The sequence below is a fragment of the Anser brachyrhynchus genome (assembly GCF_964034855.1).
Source record: "Anser brachyrhynchus genome assembly, chromosome: 4".
Taxonomy (NCBI): Eukaryota; Metazoa; Chordata; class Aves; order Anseriformes; family Anatidae; genus Anser; species Anser brachyrhynchus.
Window position 1 is genome coordinate 43603410 of NC_137698.1, and position 14442 is coordinate 43617851.

Genomic DNA, 14442 nt, shown 5'->3' on the forward strand with positions numbered 1-14442 from the left:
GTGTTTACGGTCAGAGTTTCCCTCATTAGAGCCCTCCAACCCAAAGAGGCAGTCAGTCTGGTTGGCTGACACACTGAAAAGTGAGTATCATCAAAACTATTAAAATTTTACTTCAATCAGCCAAGTGGATGTGTACTCCCACTTCCTCCACACCCCAAATTTTCCTCTCTTTTTCTGGGACGTCAGAAACCAATCCATCAGCAGCCTAGCCCAGCCATATCTGCACATAAAAACTTCAAATTAATAACAAAACACACCTCAGATGAGATTTTCTCCCTAGTACAGCATTTTCTAGCACAGTGTTTCTCTTTAGCAGCTTATTTGACACTGGACGCCTGACCTCTGCTACCATAATAGCTGTTAATGGAAACTTCACCTCATGCAAAGATAAGATGGATTTTTGGCAGCTGTGAGAGATTATGAAGAGTAAGAACAATCTTAGCTGGAATCAGAAGAAAAGAAAGCATCTGTACCTTGAGAAACACTCAGCTGGTTTTCATTACACACCAAGCCTATATTTATTACAAAGACTAGCCAAGAGACAGAAATTGATAGGACTCTGTACTCGGAGCAAGGAGGCTAGTGTCAGCTTGATAAATTCTTACTTTCTTCTTGGTTGTATGAGTACAAGTGACCAGAGCTGTTCAAAACTACTGGGGGTCTGTCCTGCAGACATCTTCTGAGAGCATTCTTCATCATATTTTTCTTTCAGTGTTGCTCCCTGTTCTTTAGCTCTCCTTCCCTTCTAAAATGGAAAGCAAAGAGGTGAGGCAAAAAAAAATAGAAGGGGAAAAAAGTTACTTGTTTCTTTTTTACAGCAACTTCAACTGATCAGACAACAAATAAATTGTTTCTATAAAGTTTTTATCTCTAGAAATCTGTTTCCTAAGAATGAGTAAAAGTTGAGAAACATCTCTTAGACCACAGAGAAGAGCAATTAAAAATTAGAGTTTGAAAACTCAGTCATTAGATGTGGAAAGAAAAAGGAAAACTTCTATAGAAAAAAAGTATTTGGTAAAATAAAAAACAACAACAAAAAAGGAAAATTATTTGTCAATGAGAATGAGAAAAATAAAAGTTACTTTATTTTTTGTCTTCTGTCCAAGCTTGGAAAGCACCAGAGATCTAGCTTTGTTGTCACTAAAGATTACAAGACAACAGCTATCAACCACAAAATGTTTGGATGTGTTACTAAAGGCACTGTAAAGGGAGCCAAATGAATCAAGTAAACATAATGCTGTAGCAGAAAACTTCCATTTAGTTATAACTGAGTAAACATGGAAATATACTGCTGTAAACAAATGTGGAGTTTGGCCACGAGTCCTTCACATCTGAATTGAAAATTAAATTACACAAGTCAGAGAGGAGGGCCCTTTGGAATCCCTTATTTTTTGAAATTAACTTGTAAATTAAAAGGAGGGGAGACAGGAGCTGTCTTTTTAGCCCTTCCAAAAAGGTTGGGAGTTGAGAAAATATTTTAGAAGCTTCAGCTATACTTGTTTGGTCTATTGCAGCTGCTGCTGGAGAGGCTTGCTCCCTTGAGATCTTGGGAGACACTGTAGCAGTTCTTTCTGCACTCTTCTGTAGAAAAAAAAAAATAAAGTGAAAAAAAAACTGTAAAAAAGCATGGTGTGCTATGCGCCTGCCACAGGTGCAGTCCTCTGTATTGCTGAGGTTTTTGAATTGTATGATCTAGTACTGTGGAATTTAAATTGTTTAGAAATCAGTATTGCTATCACTGCTGGAGGTGTCAAAATTCAATTCAAAACTTCAGGGGTGGTTTAAAACTGGCATGCTCTTCAACTTCCAATTGATGGTAAGTCAGATATAGAACCTCATCCATAGGAAACAAAGCAGTGTAAGTAGCATATAAGGTAGTGTCAGGGTGGGGCAGAATATCCTCTTCTACAACTTCAGTTTAGTTCCTTTCTTCTCTCTAGGCATATTTAAGTATGCGGAGTATTAACTCATGAGCTGAATTACTTCCACCTGTCTTCTGCATACCTAAAGCCACGAACAACTGCTCAAGGTAAGAAATTTAGCCTTGTGCTCCTATATAAGAGTTTAATTGGTGAATGAATTCATGTTGAAAACAGTGCAAATGACCAAACCTGTATTAATAGATGACTTTAGTCATGCTCCACAACAGTTCATGTGTAATATCAGTGATAAGTAGAGTGCAGTAAAAGGTAACTACAAATAAGTACTTTTCAAATCAGCATGATGGATTTTTCCTTTATCATTTTTTTTGACGTTTTCACAAGTGCTCAATACAAATGACAAACTATCCAGACACAGATCTGCAAAGTTGTATTAAGGCACCTTACACCCTCTGATCCATCTTTGAAGATCCAAACCATTGGCTCCTGAAATTTTCTGGCGACAGCCTCATCAGACTTTTCAGGCAGATATATGGAGGAAGTTTCATCTACTGGAACTGGAGCTACTTCAGAGAAGCAGCTGTACAAGGGATGACTGCTGGCACTACATTTCAAATTGCTAAGAAGAAGGAAATTCTTCACAGACTTCAAAGAGATACATATATATATATTTTTAATAGGACTCCATTTTGCTCTTTTGCACCCTTCTAAATTGTGGTTGGAATTTAAAGGGAGTACTTTTGTTTTCCGGTCTGTGAAAACAGCCAGTATATTTTTAGAATACAAGATAAAAAGCTTTACTAGAGTTTTTTAAGAAGTATGTCCTGCTGGATCAGCTGTGGAGTAAAACTGTTGCACTGCAATTGAACTGAAATAGTTTATGGAATAGTCATTACTCCATTGGTAAAAAGAACCTTTCATTTTATGTGAAAATATCTCTCCATTTAGTTCTACAAATTCTACTGGAAAACTTTGTTAAATAGCTATTTATATGTCACTGTTATCACAATATAAGAAATAGTGTAGCATGAAGTTGCAGCATAAGAGAAAATTATCCCACAGGAAATTCAGCCCTAAATAAATCTTCAAACATTGGGGCGTGAATGGGTTTTACAAGCTATATTTGTTTCCTAAGGACGAATCTTACCCTACAAGTAGAGAGCCATAGTATTGAATTAGTTTATGGTTCACTTTACATATTTTTTAACCACCTAAACAGAGATATTTTATTTAAGGAATTTATGAAAGCTTACACTTTACTTGATGGAGAGAGACAGGCACCTCTTAGAGGCTGTATTGTCTTAGCTCAGAAAACATTTTAAAAAGGAATGAACTGACACTGGTAGTTCCTCTACTCATCCTGCCTTTCCTGACAAAGTCTAGACCTAGAAACAGTCAGAAAGATACAGCCATTCTTAAACACAGAGGTAGTCTTACTACCTGTGGTAGGTTTTCATCTCTATGTTTTCTCACTTGTTTAAGAATGAATGACACAAAATGGCTACAAAAGATCCACTGATACTTCAGAAGAAACAACAGGCTTCTGGGAACGTATGATGTTTTCTTCTTATACCTGCAATATTATTTAGGATAGTCACAGCAGAAGATGTTTAGGAATATCATGTCCATTAGCTGAAGACCTTGCAAAATCTCCTGGTTCTGGAAACCCAAAGATATGGGACAAGCAGCCTTCTGGTAATAACTTCACCAGCCCATGGGAAAATTACAAAATTCTCCTATGGCCGTTATATACTTGCCTTTGTACATAAGGGTGGGTAGAGAGGCTTATGCATAAGGTGTTTAATATCAGGCTTTTCTGTTATTTGTGAATACAATTTCTGTCAATACATCAAATAGTTTTGACCTTGGTTAGGGGGGGTCCTGACATTTCTTCCGTAGGCATATAAATCAGATTAAGATCACGTCCTAATGATGTAGCACTGTTAAGCAACTGGAACACCACAGTGGTGCAAATCTGTCCTGGAATCAGCTCCACTGAGTATGAGATATGCCAAAGCTCAGGGAGTTTTTATGAGATGCAGAATTCCTTAAGACTTCCATATCAACTCTTCCAGGAGGCTAGAAATTTAGAGGACCCTTTAAGCTCCACACTACACCACTCCCTAATTTAGTAGGAACTGTCCCTCAAAACTTTTGCTACTAAAATCAATGTTGCAAAAGCATGTCAGATTTCAGCCTGTGTTCCTTATTTATTTATTTATATATTTTGCAAAGCAGGTAGTACAGGCATAAAGACAGATTTAATTTATTTGTGTAGGGTTGCATTTGCACGTAGCTGCATTTATGTTCTACAACAGCAGGGGAGAAGGAGGGTGGAGCATAATTTTATTTGCAAGCACATAAACATCACTGTACCCTTTGAATACAATAGGTTTGTCATCAAGGTAACCTTAGATATTTTACATGATGAAGGAATTTTTATCAAAAACTCTCTCTACTGATGTTCAGTGCGAGGAGGTGAAGAAATTATGTTGGTGTCACCTGATTTGCTTGACCTTAGTAGATTGACTTAGTTCAGCACCATTGCACAGGTTACGAGGATTTGAGGTTCTCCAATATTTATTATGTTAAAATGCTGTGTAATAAATATTGTAACAAAATGCTGCTCTGGCCACATGCCTTTCTCAAATGTATTCCCAGGACATCTTCCACAAGGGCATATAAGAGATCTGTTGGTGTGTTGAGTTTCTTATCTCTGGATAAATCTTTATACAACTTTTATATATGGCAAAGAATACCTGATGGCTATGGGGCTAATTTTTGATCTGATTTGAGTTGTCAGGGTGTGAGATAAAACATAATGAAAGCCACAGAGTAGTCCATTAATTGTTATTTTTGGCTGCCAGTGTTGACAATTTCTCTAAGCAGGTCTTTGTCATGATATGGCAATCCATGGGTCAATATCTTAAACCGAATCTAGGAACAAGACCAAACACCTCTGTACCAAAATTATCTCAGCATATATTGTTTTTTACTTTTTTTTTTTTTAATAAATCCTTTGTTTCAAATACAACTGCAAGGTTTTGTCCCAGCTAAGATCTGGTAAAACCTAGGGATATTAAATTAAAAAACAAACAAACAAAACAGGCATACAAAAACAGGATACTTTCCAAGGAACAGAAGCAGTTGGATTATACAAATGAGACATTTCACTAAATGAAAGCAGGAGATGTTTAAAATCAGACTTTCCATTTAGCAAGAGCAGTGTAATTGTAGACATGATTAAAAAAATAAATAAATAAAAAAATCCATTAAGTAGCTTTGGAAAAGGCTGTAAACAGATTTTGAAGGGGGGTGGGAGGGGGGTGAGTCCATTTGGCGGGGAAAATCCTATTAAGAGAATTTCTACAATACTGTGTAAATTCTCCTGCTTCTGTCTTCCCCTTTCCTGTTTTATTACTGTTCATACTTGGGCAGTAGAATTTACAAGAAGAGCATCATTTTTCCTAACTTGATGCTTTTATTTCACTACAAGCTGAAGCTTATCAGTGAAAGCAAAGGAGGCCAGGAAAGATGGGGAGTCATGAAAGTCAGGCTAAAGGAAATGTCCATATGAATGTTAGGATATTTGGGAATGCAAATACTAGGGTTAGTGTTGTGCCTGTTGATGTAATAGCACTGGCTGTTGCTCCAAAGAGGTAATGTTTAACTACTGTCTTCCTGCTCGGCCTTTTCTTATTCATGGTCTCCATTATAATTTCTATGTCTGTTTCATAGGCACAGTTCTTCCCTCACAATATGCCTTCTACTTCTCTGGTTCACCCAGCCACCTGATCTACCAACATACCGGTAATGAGAATTGCTCCCCTAAAAAAGCAGTACAACTGCAGTGTGAATCACACCACATATATTTACTGAAGGTGTTCATTACCATAAAGACAAGGTAAAGAAAAGAACACAGATCTCACTTGTTAGGCTTTATTACACGTGAGTATTTGGTATCAATAAGAAACAACAGTGTAGTGAAGAAGCTGTGATAGCAGCTGTGAAATTACTTGTGAAAGTATGCTTGTGCCCTATGTTATTACTAAATATATGAACTGAGGGACTTGTAAAAAATGACTAGGTCATTCTTCTTATGTATCTAATCTATAGTAAATATTTGTAGCTGCAGTTTAAAGTTTACATTCTTTAAATATACAGCATGGTGCTTATTGTAAATTTTGGATGCTAAGAGAAGGGCTTTGCAGAGTTAGAATATCACTTCATATCTGAAGCCTTCACAACTCTAAACAAACACACTTTACCTTAAATATGATTTCCAAGATTTCTTGAATTTCAAAAAAATCTTTTTACTCAGCTTTTCAATCTATGCATCTGATGTAACATAAGTCCATTATTTAATGCTAAATAATATAAATCACCATTCACTTTGGAAACAAGTTACATTTTAAACCAGCTGCTCAGCAGTAAATGAGCTTTAGTTGAATTTATGAAGTGGTAAGCTTTTTTTCTAATGGTTTTAGTGGGGCAAAGAGGGGGCAATTGTTTGAAGAACTGGTTATCAAGCAGCACTGACCCTGATAAGTTTGGTATCGTAAGGATAAAACCCCTACAACTTTTGTGCTAAGAATGCCTCTGTATTTAAACAGCAGAAGAAAGTATATGTAGAATGGAAATAAATTTAGATTAGATTACTATTTAGTAATCTTCCCAAATTAAAATAAATTGGAAGAATAGTGAAGAAAGATCACAGTAACAAGTGCAAGAAACCAATAGGGTATAAATTATTGATGCAGAATCAACTGTTTGCAGATAATAAATATTCAGTTTAGGAAACAGAAAACCAGACAGATTTTTGGTGTCTAATAGCTTTTGTAATATCCACCAAAATGTCTGTCTGTCAAGGTTGTCTAAAGGCAAAGCAATAATTGAGGTAGATCTTGAATACAGCTTGAATGTACTAAGTAAAAACATGATATCTTCTTATGAGGCTTGAAATGCATTCAAAATTCAAGTGAGAGAGAGTGTGTCAGGAAAATGAGTGCAGCCACGAAGGTGGTACATTTTCAGTTGTGTAAGTAGAAGTGGCTTCCTGATGCTTCACCAAATCCTCATTAATTCATTGTAGCTGAAAATCTGCTCCCTGATGCTTTCAAACTTGCAGAGAAGTACTTGAATAGAAAGCAGATTTAGTGTTTGTGAAGTGTTTTAAGAGATTGAGAACAAAGTAGTATTGCTAATAAATCTCACCCATAATATGGGGTTAGAGCAGCACTCTCGTGACAGTGCTGCACATGAAGGATGATTCCCCTGGCCTCTTTGGAATGAAGAAAAAAGAGGTTCTGATACATTACAGATTTGAATTTATTAAGCTGTGTAAACAACACTAGCCCACTGGGCTATAGTATGTTGATCGCTTTCTGTTTCTATTTTCTTTCTTCTTAAGTGTAATAAGAAAATTCTTCTCTGAGTTGATTAACTAATTCCTTTGTGAAAGACAAATCCTTATGGTTGATTCCATCACATCATCGCTGTCAGTAAAGTTTTTGAGGATTAAAATCTTGTAAGCAGCTTTCAGAAATAAATACAGTGGCAAATAAAATAATAATAATAAAAAGAAATAATGTAATTGAACATAAATTAATCATTAGAATATAGGCAAAATGAAGAAAAAAGAACAAGAACTTCCATTCAAAAGAAAAACAAACAAACCACAGATGTGCTATGTGGTCTGTCTATAATACCTGTAATATCTACATTTTTAGGTTTTGATAATGGTGAAGGTGAAAATAGATTACAATAAAATGAGCACTGAGTAGTGAAAACAATAACCTGAGATTTTATATATATGTTTACTTTCAGAAAAGGCCTTGTGCAGTATTATTTCTAGTAATAAGTTTCTACTCTTTCAATCTGTGCACTTCAGTGAACTGCTGAAGAGAGCACTACAGAGAAATTACTGCCTGTGTGTGACTCTGAATGCAGCCTTTTTTTTCTCTTTTTTTTTTTTTTTTGAGGGGTGGTATGGATTTAACTGAAAAATAAAGCTGTATTTTGTCTACTTTTGAGAGATAATAGTGCAATTACCTGAGTCTTGCAGCTGGCAGACATTTCCCATGCAAATTTGAAGTACTCTTATAGTGCTTTAATGAAGATTTTGTGCCCTGATCAATTATCTTCAGAAAATAGCCTTGCTGTAATCGGCAGCCTAAAAGGGAGTTAATTAAGAAGATCTTTGTGGGACAGCAAGCCTCCTTGGTGGGCAAATTTAAGGCAATGGCATATTTTCTTTAAAGAACACCATAACAGATTTAATCTCTCCTTACACTGTATTACTGTATTTAAAGTTAGGGGAAAAAAAAAAAAAGTACACATATAATAAAAGAATAAATTATATAGAAACAAGTACCTAGCCTACAAAGTGTCTAGTGATTCCGTTATGGAAGGAGCAGGCTGAGTCCTGTCTAATCCATGGCAGTATACACATAGTACTGGACACAGTAGTAAAATAAAGAACAACAATTAAAAAAAAAAAAAAGATCAAAAAGGAGTGGTGCACTTCCAACAGATTTTAATTTCATTACTGTTTATTGACTGCTCAAATTTCTCCTGTGCAACTCTTCACTAAAAGTGATGTTTTACAAAGAAGTTTGATTTGTCTCAGTATAAAAAAAAAACACTGTTTAAAACCTTCAATAATCTGTTTTTGACCATTTCATAGCTTTGGATAAATAATTGTGACAAATGTGATGAAATGAGACAAAACACAAAAATAATGCCAAAATACAGCCTGTGTTCAGCTTTAAAAAGTTGCATTGAAAAATAAATAGGATTTAGTATTAAAAGGCTGATGTGGGTTTAATTTGCAGAATTCACGAGGAGTAAGTATTTATACAAGTCTCTTTGCTTTTATAATGAAGTATCAAACTGGCAGTATTCCAGGCCACTTTCCATAATACATGAAGTTGGTTGTGCTGCTAAAGCACTTCGTATAATTTGTAGAAAAGAGGAGAAATAAAAACTCCACCTAAAAATGAGAAGGGGGGGGAGCATTCAAAATATAATTAAAATAACAAGTTGCTTTTTATTTATTTATTTATTTTTCATTTAGGATGATGAAAAGATGACCATCTTCTGGAAGGCCACCAGGAAATGTTGAGTTACTTTCTTTTAATTTACTTCTGAGAAGTTAACAAAATTGTGTGGATGGGAGGGGGTAAGGGGTGGCTAGTGTTGAATAATTGACTTAGAGTAAAACAAATGTAACACTTTAAAAATAAATAGATAAAAATTGATAGTCTGGATGGTTATCACTCATTATGTTAAATTTCTACCTCAGTTGAATTAATGCCACAACATCAAGTAGAAAAAAAGGTTAGTCTCTAACTGTAATCCTGCAAAAGCATATGCCTCACTGAAATTATCAGAAAGCCACATGTATAAAGTTATCCTAGTGCATGCGAGAGGTGGTCCTTATGGGCAGCTGGGCAAGTGCACCGGTAGTAAACAAGAAACATTTTGCCTATGATGTGAAATGCATTTCCAACACATTCTGAGGAACTCTAACGTGGAATTTCTTTTACAGAAGGCCTTTATGTTTTGAAAATTAAATTGAATCTTACTTGATGGCTGAGAGTACCTTATTTATTGCTTTCCCAGTAGAATGACAGCATTAGTGGCTGAAGAGAAAACAGAGGTGACTGGGGATTCATAAGCCCACTTCACCTATTTACCAGCTAACACAACTGGCTGGGCGTCCCCAGCATGTTAATTAAAGCTAATTCTGACAAAGGACTTCAGAGGTCAGTACAAAGCCGCCTGGTGCTCAGGATGTACTTGTGGGGATGTACTTGTGGGGATGTACTTGTGGGGATGTATTTGGCGTGTGGGGGGGTGTGGGGGTGGGGTCTCTGTGCAGCGACAAGCAAGAGCAGGGGCTTGAGAGTGTGCTTTCGAGAATACATGCCCGAGAGCTGTATCACTTTATCCAGCTGGTGGGATGCTGCATAATTAGCCATTCATTCCTGCAGTTTCTTTTGTGCCTAGAATACATGAAGGTATTTCAATTCACTCATAAAGACCAGAACATTAAGGTTCAAACACCTAGGACTATGTCAAAAGGTAGCATTCTTTCAACTGTGTTTTTATTTACTTAATTTTTAAAGAATGAAATCCCTGTTTGTCTCCACTTTTTTTTATGTGAGCACAGAAGGGTACAAATCTGTGTACAAGCCTTTTCAACAGGGAGCAAAGATCTGCAGCCTAGTGGTTGTGGCATCCCCTTTGGGAGGAGAGAGTTATGTTCCTCTTCCTGCTCTGAAGCCTGTTTCTGAATTTCACATCCAGCAGTTTTGGGATAGAATATAAAAATAGGCTTTGTGTTGATGCCAGATCTTCCCCATCCCAGCTGCCCATGTTTGTTTGCTTTCCTTTTCTGTGATTCACCACAAAAGAGTAAAGCATCAGCAAGAGTAGTCAGGGATACCCCTTTGCACCCTTCACCCTCTCACTGCATCCTTTCCTGAGCCTCCGATTGCTGTGAAAAAGATATCTTCCACAAAAAAAAAAAAAAAAAAAAAAAGTACTTCCTTTTTCATCCTCTTTCATCCTGAAGCAAGAAATCAGTACTTGCATCCTAAGAAAACCATGATACTACAAGGATTTCAAATGGACAGATCTTTTTTTCTCAAAGCAGTATGAAAACCTCTTGCACAGTGCTCTATTGAACAGTATTTTGACTTTAACTGCCAAAAGCTGGAAGAGGAAAACTTAATTTTGTTAGTAATCATTGCCACCAAAGAGAAGTCCATTGGCTTATGCAGTAACAACCAATTGTAAGAAAGGGTTTTAAATACTTGTATGTCTTGTTATGTCTGCCCAAGGTCAGGTCTGTAGTAATCTAACCATAAGCTTGTTTTTTGGGCATGCTGAATAGTGTTACTGGCAGTAAATTGAGCAGCCAAAACCAACATTTCATGTCAAGGGCTAACAAGATTTCTTTCCTCATGCAATGTTAAACTAATCTTCAGTAGCTATCACACTTACATATCCTTTCCTAAATTTTAGCTTAGTGAGTCAGTTGCCAAAAAGGCAGACTTAAGTTTTTGTATCTACTCCTACCTCCTGCTTTTATAAATCGTAATATAGCCTGCAGAAAAATATTTTGTGGTATACATGTATCAATTTCTAATGCAATTACACTACACATAAATACATATCCCATAGACAAATATAATACTCCACAATATGCAAGACACAATGTGGTCTGTGAGACCCATTTCATGAGATCTAAACTTTAATCATTCAAGGATTCATGTCCTACAGCTGTGATTCAAGTTCAGGAACAAGCTTTGGTGCTACATCAAATAAAGATGAGCTAAATCAAAATAAAGAAAAAAGTGCATGCCAAAATATGTTTTCCTGACTGGAAGACTGGTATGAGTCATAAAGATAAAAAGAAAAAAAAAAAAAAGACAGTGCCTTTGCATTGGGCAAAAACTGAGAGCTGAGAGAAATAAATTTATTTTACCAAGATGCAGAGCTCTGTACCTTTGTCCCTCTGTGATCTGTTCAGCAATTTCAAGAACATTTTAAAGTGGTAGAAAGATCTCAGGAAAAAAAAAATGCTTTTACAAGTAGGCTAAAATTGATTGGAAGGTAAAGGAGAGAACTTCAAGGTAGTGTCCCATGCCTTTTCTTCTCCTTTGTCTTTCTGAGCTCACAGCTGTTGTGGGCTGACCAGTCTAAATGTTGTATAAGTCAGCCAACTAGTATAAATTAACTCTGGTCCAGTTTTTAATTAGTAAAGAAAAGAATCTGTGGGTATGGAAAGGATTAAATTAGAAAATGTGGGAAAAACTAGAAGTACTGGAAAAAATGTGCTAAGAGAGAACACGGGGTCAAGCTCTGAGGACTATTACACACAAAAGCATAGTAAATCAGGGCTCGTTGTGGAATTACTTTCTTTACTATGGAAATGTGAACTTTTGACATTTTACATGAAGTTCCCATATTTGTAGACATTTACTTATATAAATAAACTTGCTCTCACATCCCTATGTATTTAATGTAAATAGATAGAAGTGACTCCACAGCACAGGTTATTATGTACATGATAGTAACAAGGTGATTTTTAATTCTAGAGTTTCCTTTCAAGTGCCATCCTGACTCCAGCAAGGAGAGTGAGCTGTCAATACATAAAAATAAAGGTTACTGTGACTTTTCTCATGTTACCTGTTGCACTGTGAGGGCAGCCGTTTCCTCTTTCCTTACCCTGCTGTCCGGTGCTGCCTTCCCTCTTCCTCTCCACAGCTCTCCTCCCTCTTTCCACGCACCCAGCTTTCTTGTACGTACCTTCAGTGGCCCTCACAGCTCTCCACACTGAACTGATTTATCTACCCATAAGTGTGAGGAGGGAAGGGTTCAGGGAAGAGCGTGTAGAAGATGGGATGGTGGGAAGGACAAGAGGGTGTGATGGAAAGAGCTCTACAGCCGCAAGGGAGGGAATCTGCCACAGCCTTTTGCTCTTGCCAGCTTTTGCCTACTGTCTGGAGCCAGATGTTTTATGCATGAACTTGTACCTTATCTGAGAGTTATCTGCATGGTATTCTTTTAAGGGAAGCTGGTTTATCTGAGTGTGGATGATATATAGAAAACAGGTTAATTCGTCTCTTATCAGTTACAACCAGTCAAAAAAACTTACGGCATAAGATCAGACTAGAACGTAATCATGGTTTAGTTCCTTCCAGTGTTAAAATCTATTATGTGTTGGGTTCAGTATCTTTTTAGCTAGAAGATGATCATTTATAACATTTAGAAACTCTCTTATGTTTTGCCATTGGCTGCCCATGACCTTTAGCATATGTCAAGCATATGGTGAATTTCTGAATGCATAAACTGTAGCAGCAAGGTGTTTTATTCCTATTATTTAGCTGGTTTTAACTCCTAGTTTTGGCAAGAGACCACTGTAGATGGGTCATTTCCTATTCATTTAACTTATTAAGAAAAATAAATCTTTTCTTGTTGATTTGTTGATGTATTTACTTTGTTTCTGCAGCAGTAGATCTGGTAACAATAAGATAGTTGAAAGCAGGAAACTACTTTATACTCAGAGAAAGGACAAATCCCTTGTATTTCTTAGTAATGTGTTATAACAAGGCTTGTAAAATACTTATTTTACACATGAAGACATTGCAAGTTAAAAATTTCATTTCATATCATTTTCTTTTTCACACAGTGTGCTGTACTAGAACATTATTTTGAAATGTTTCTACTAACATTGGGTTACACACTTTGGGTGACCATTTTGAGAAACGTTAAACCTGACTGTGAGACTGTGCTTTAGCACTTTGTTTGGAACTGTAAATATTCAGCTCTGAGAGCAGGCTCTGGGAGACCTAAGACAGGCACTCAGCAGTGAGACACTGGAAGCTAGGAGATGTGGAAAAAAAAGAAAAAAAAAAAAAAGCATTTAATAGTTTCAGGGGGATGAAACAGTGTCAAGACACAAGACATACTCAAACTTGACCCTCTTGGCTTTTTTTATTTATTTATTTTTAAATATATATATAATTTATCTGTTGATTCACCTATTTCTCAATATTTTGCTCCTCCTTATGCTCTGTGTCTGCAAAGATGTTGATGACCTGCTAATTTATTCCTTGTGTTCTTTATGAATTTCATCTGTTGCCAAAAATTGCCCTCAGATGAGGGTAGCCAAATGAGAGCATTTTCACATCTCTCTTAAGTGCCCTGCATGTGTTCTGCTTTAAAAAAAATAAAAAATGGGGCTTTATTTTATGAGGATTTTTTTTAAACCCGCAGAGCTGTGAAGCTTACCATAATTTACAGAAAGCTTTATGACTGGGAGTGGGTGGAAGGAGAAAGAAGGAAAGAAAAAATAAGCTAAAGGAAGGTGAGGTGGTGTTTGAAATAAATAAATAAAAGAAGACTAAGCCAACTTTTCTCTAATTATGCTAAGAGAAGGAGACAAAGAAGCAGTAACAATGTTTTTCCCAAGTTTCACCAAAATAAAATTAGAAACAGTCTTGGCAGTGGGTTACCAGATAAATTGTTGTGTGGGTTCCCTTCAGTTTTAATATTCTCTTCTGTAAATGGAATTAAGACCTTTAATTTCACAGACTTTTAGAAAAAGTTTTCATCACACATCTTCAGGTAAATAATGATCAGAAAAAGATTACAAGGATGCAAACTTCAGTGACTACATGTTTTATACTTCACAATGAACTCATGAGGCACCTAAAAATAGAATTTTTTAAATTTCAATAGAGTAAAATGCATAGCAACTCCAAAACCTAGTCTCCAGCACAGGTAGGTGGAAGTCTTGAAGTGTGGGACATGGTTTTGCATGGTTTAGCCAAATGTGCCCCTAGAAAAGGAGAATTCCTACCTCCCTTTCTGGTGGTAGACAGTTTTTGGAGTAATTGCAGCCTGTTCTTCTGGAGACATGAGAAAGGGATTTTAGTGACTTCAGTGGAATCATTCCAGATGTGATGGAAATGAGATCACATTCTGGGCCTCCTTTTATAGCTCTGGTGATATACAAGATTGCAAAACTTACAGAAGAGACTGTGCCAGC

At 36.4% G+C, this 14442-nt stretch overlaps 1 protein-coding gene across 1 annotated transcript in view; it reads left to right on the forward strand.

Annotated features, from left to right (window-relative positions):
- LOC308194636 (uncharacterized protein) overlaps positions 1–14442 on the forward strand; it is a 201012-nt gene that overhangs the window by 138729 nt on the left and 47841 nt on the right. Inside the window, exons 22-25 of the mRNA XM_080590772.1 lie at positions 1941–2029; positions 2265–5690; positions 8956–8998; positions 9507–9646. The gene's annotated coding sequence lies outside the window, so the exon portion shown is untranslated. The remainder of the gene's footprint in view (positions 1–1940; positions 2030–2264; positions 5691–8955; positions 8999–9506; positions 9647–14442) is intronic.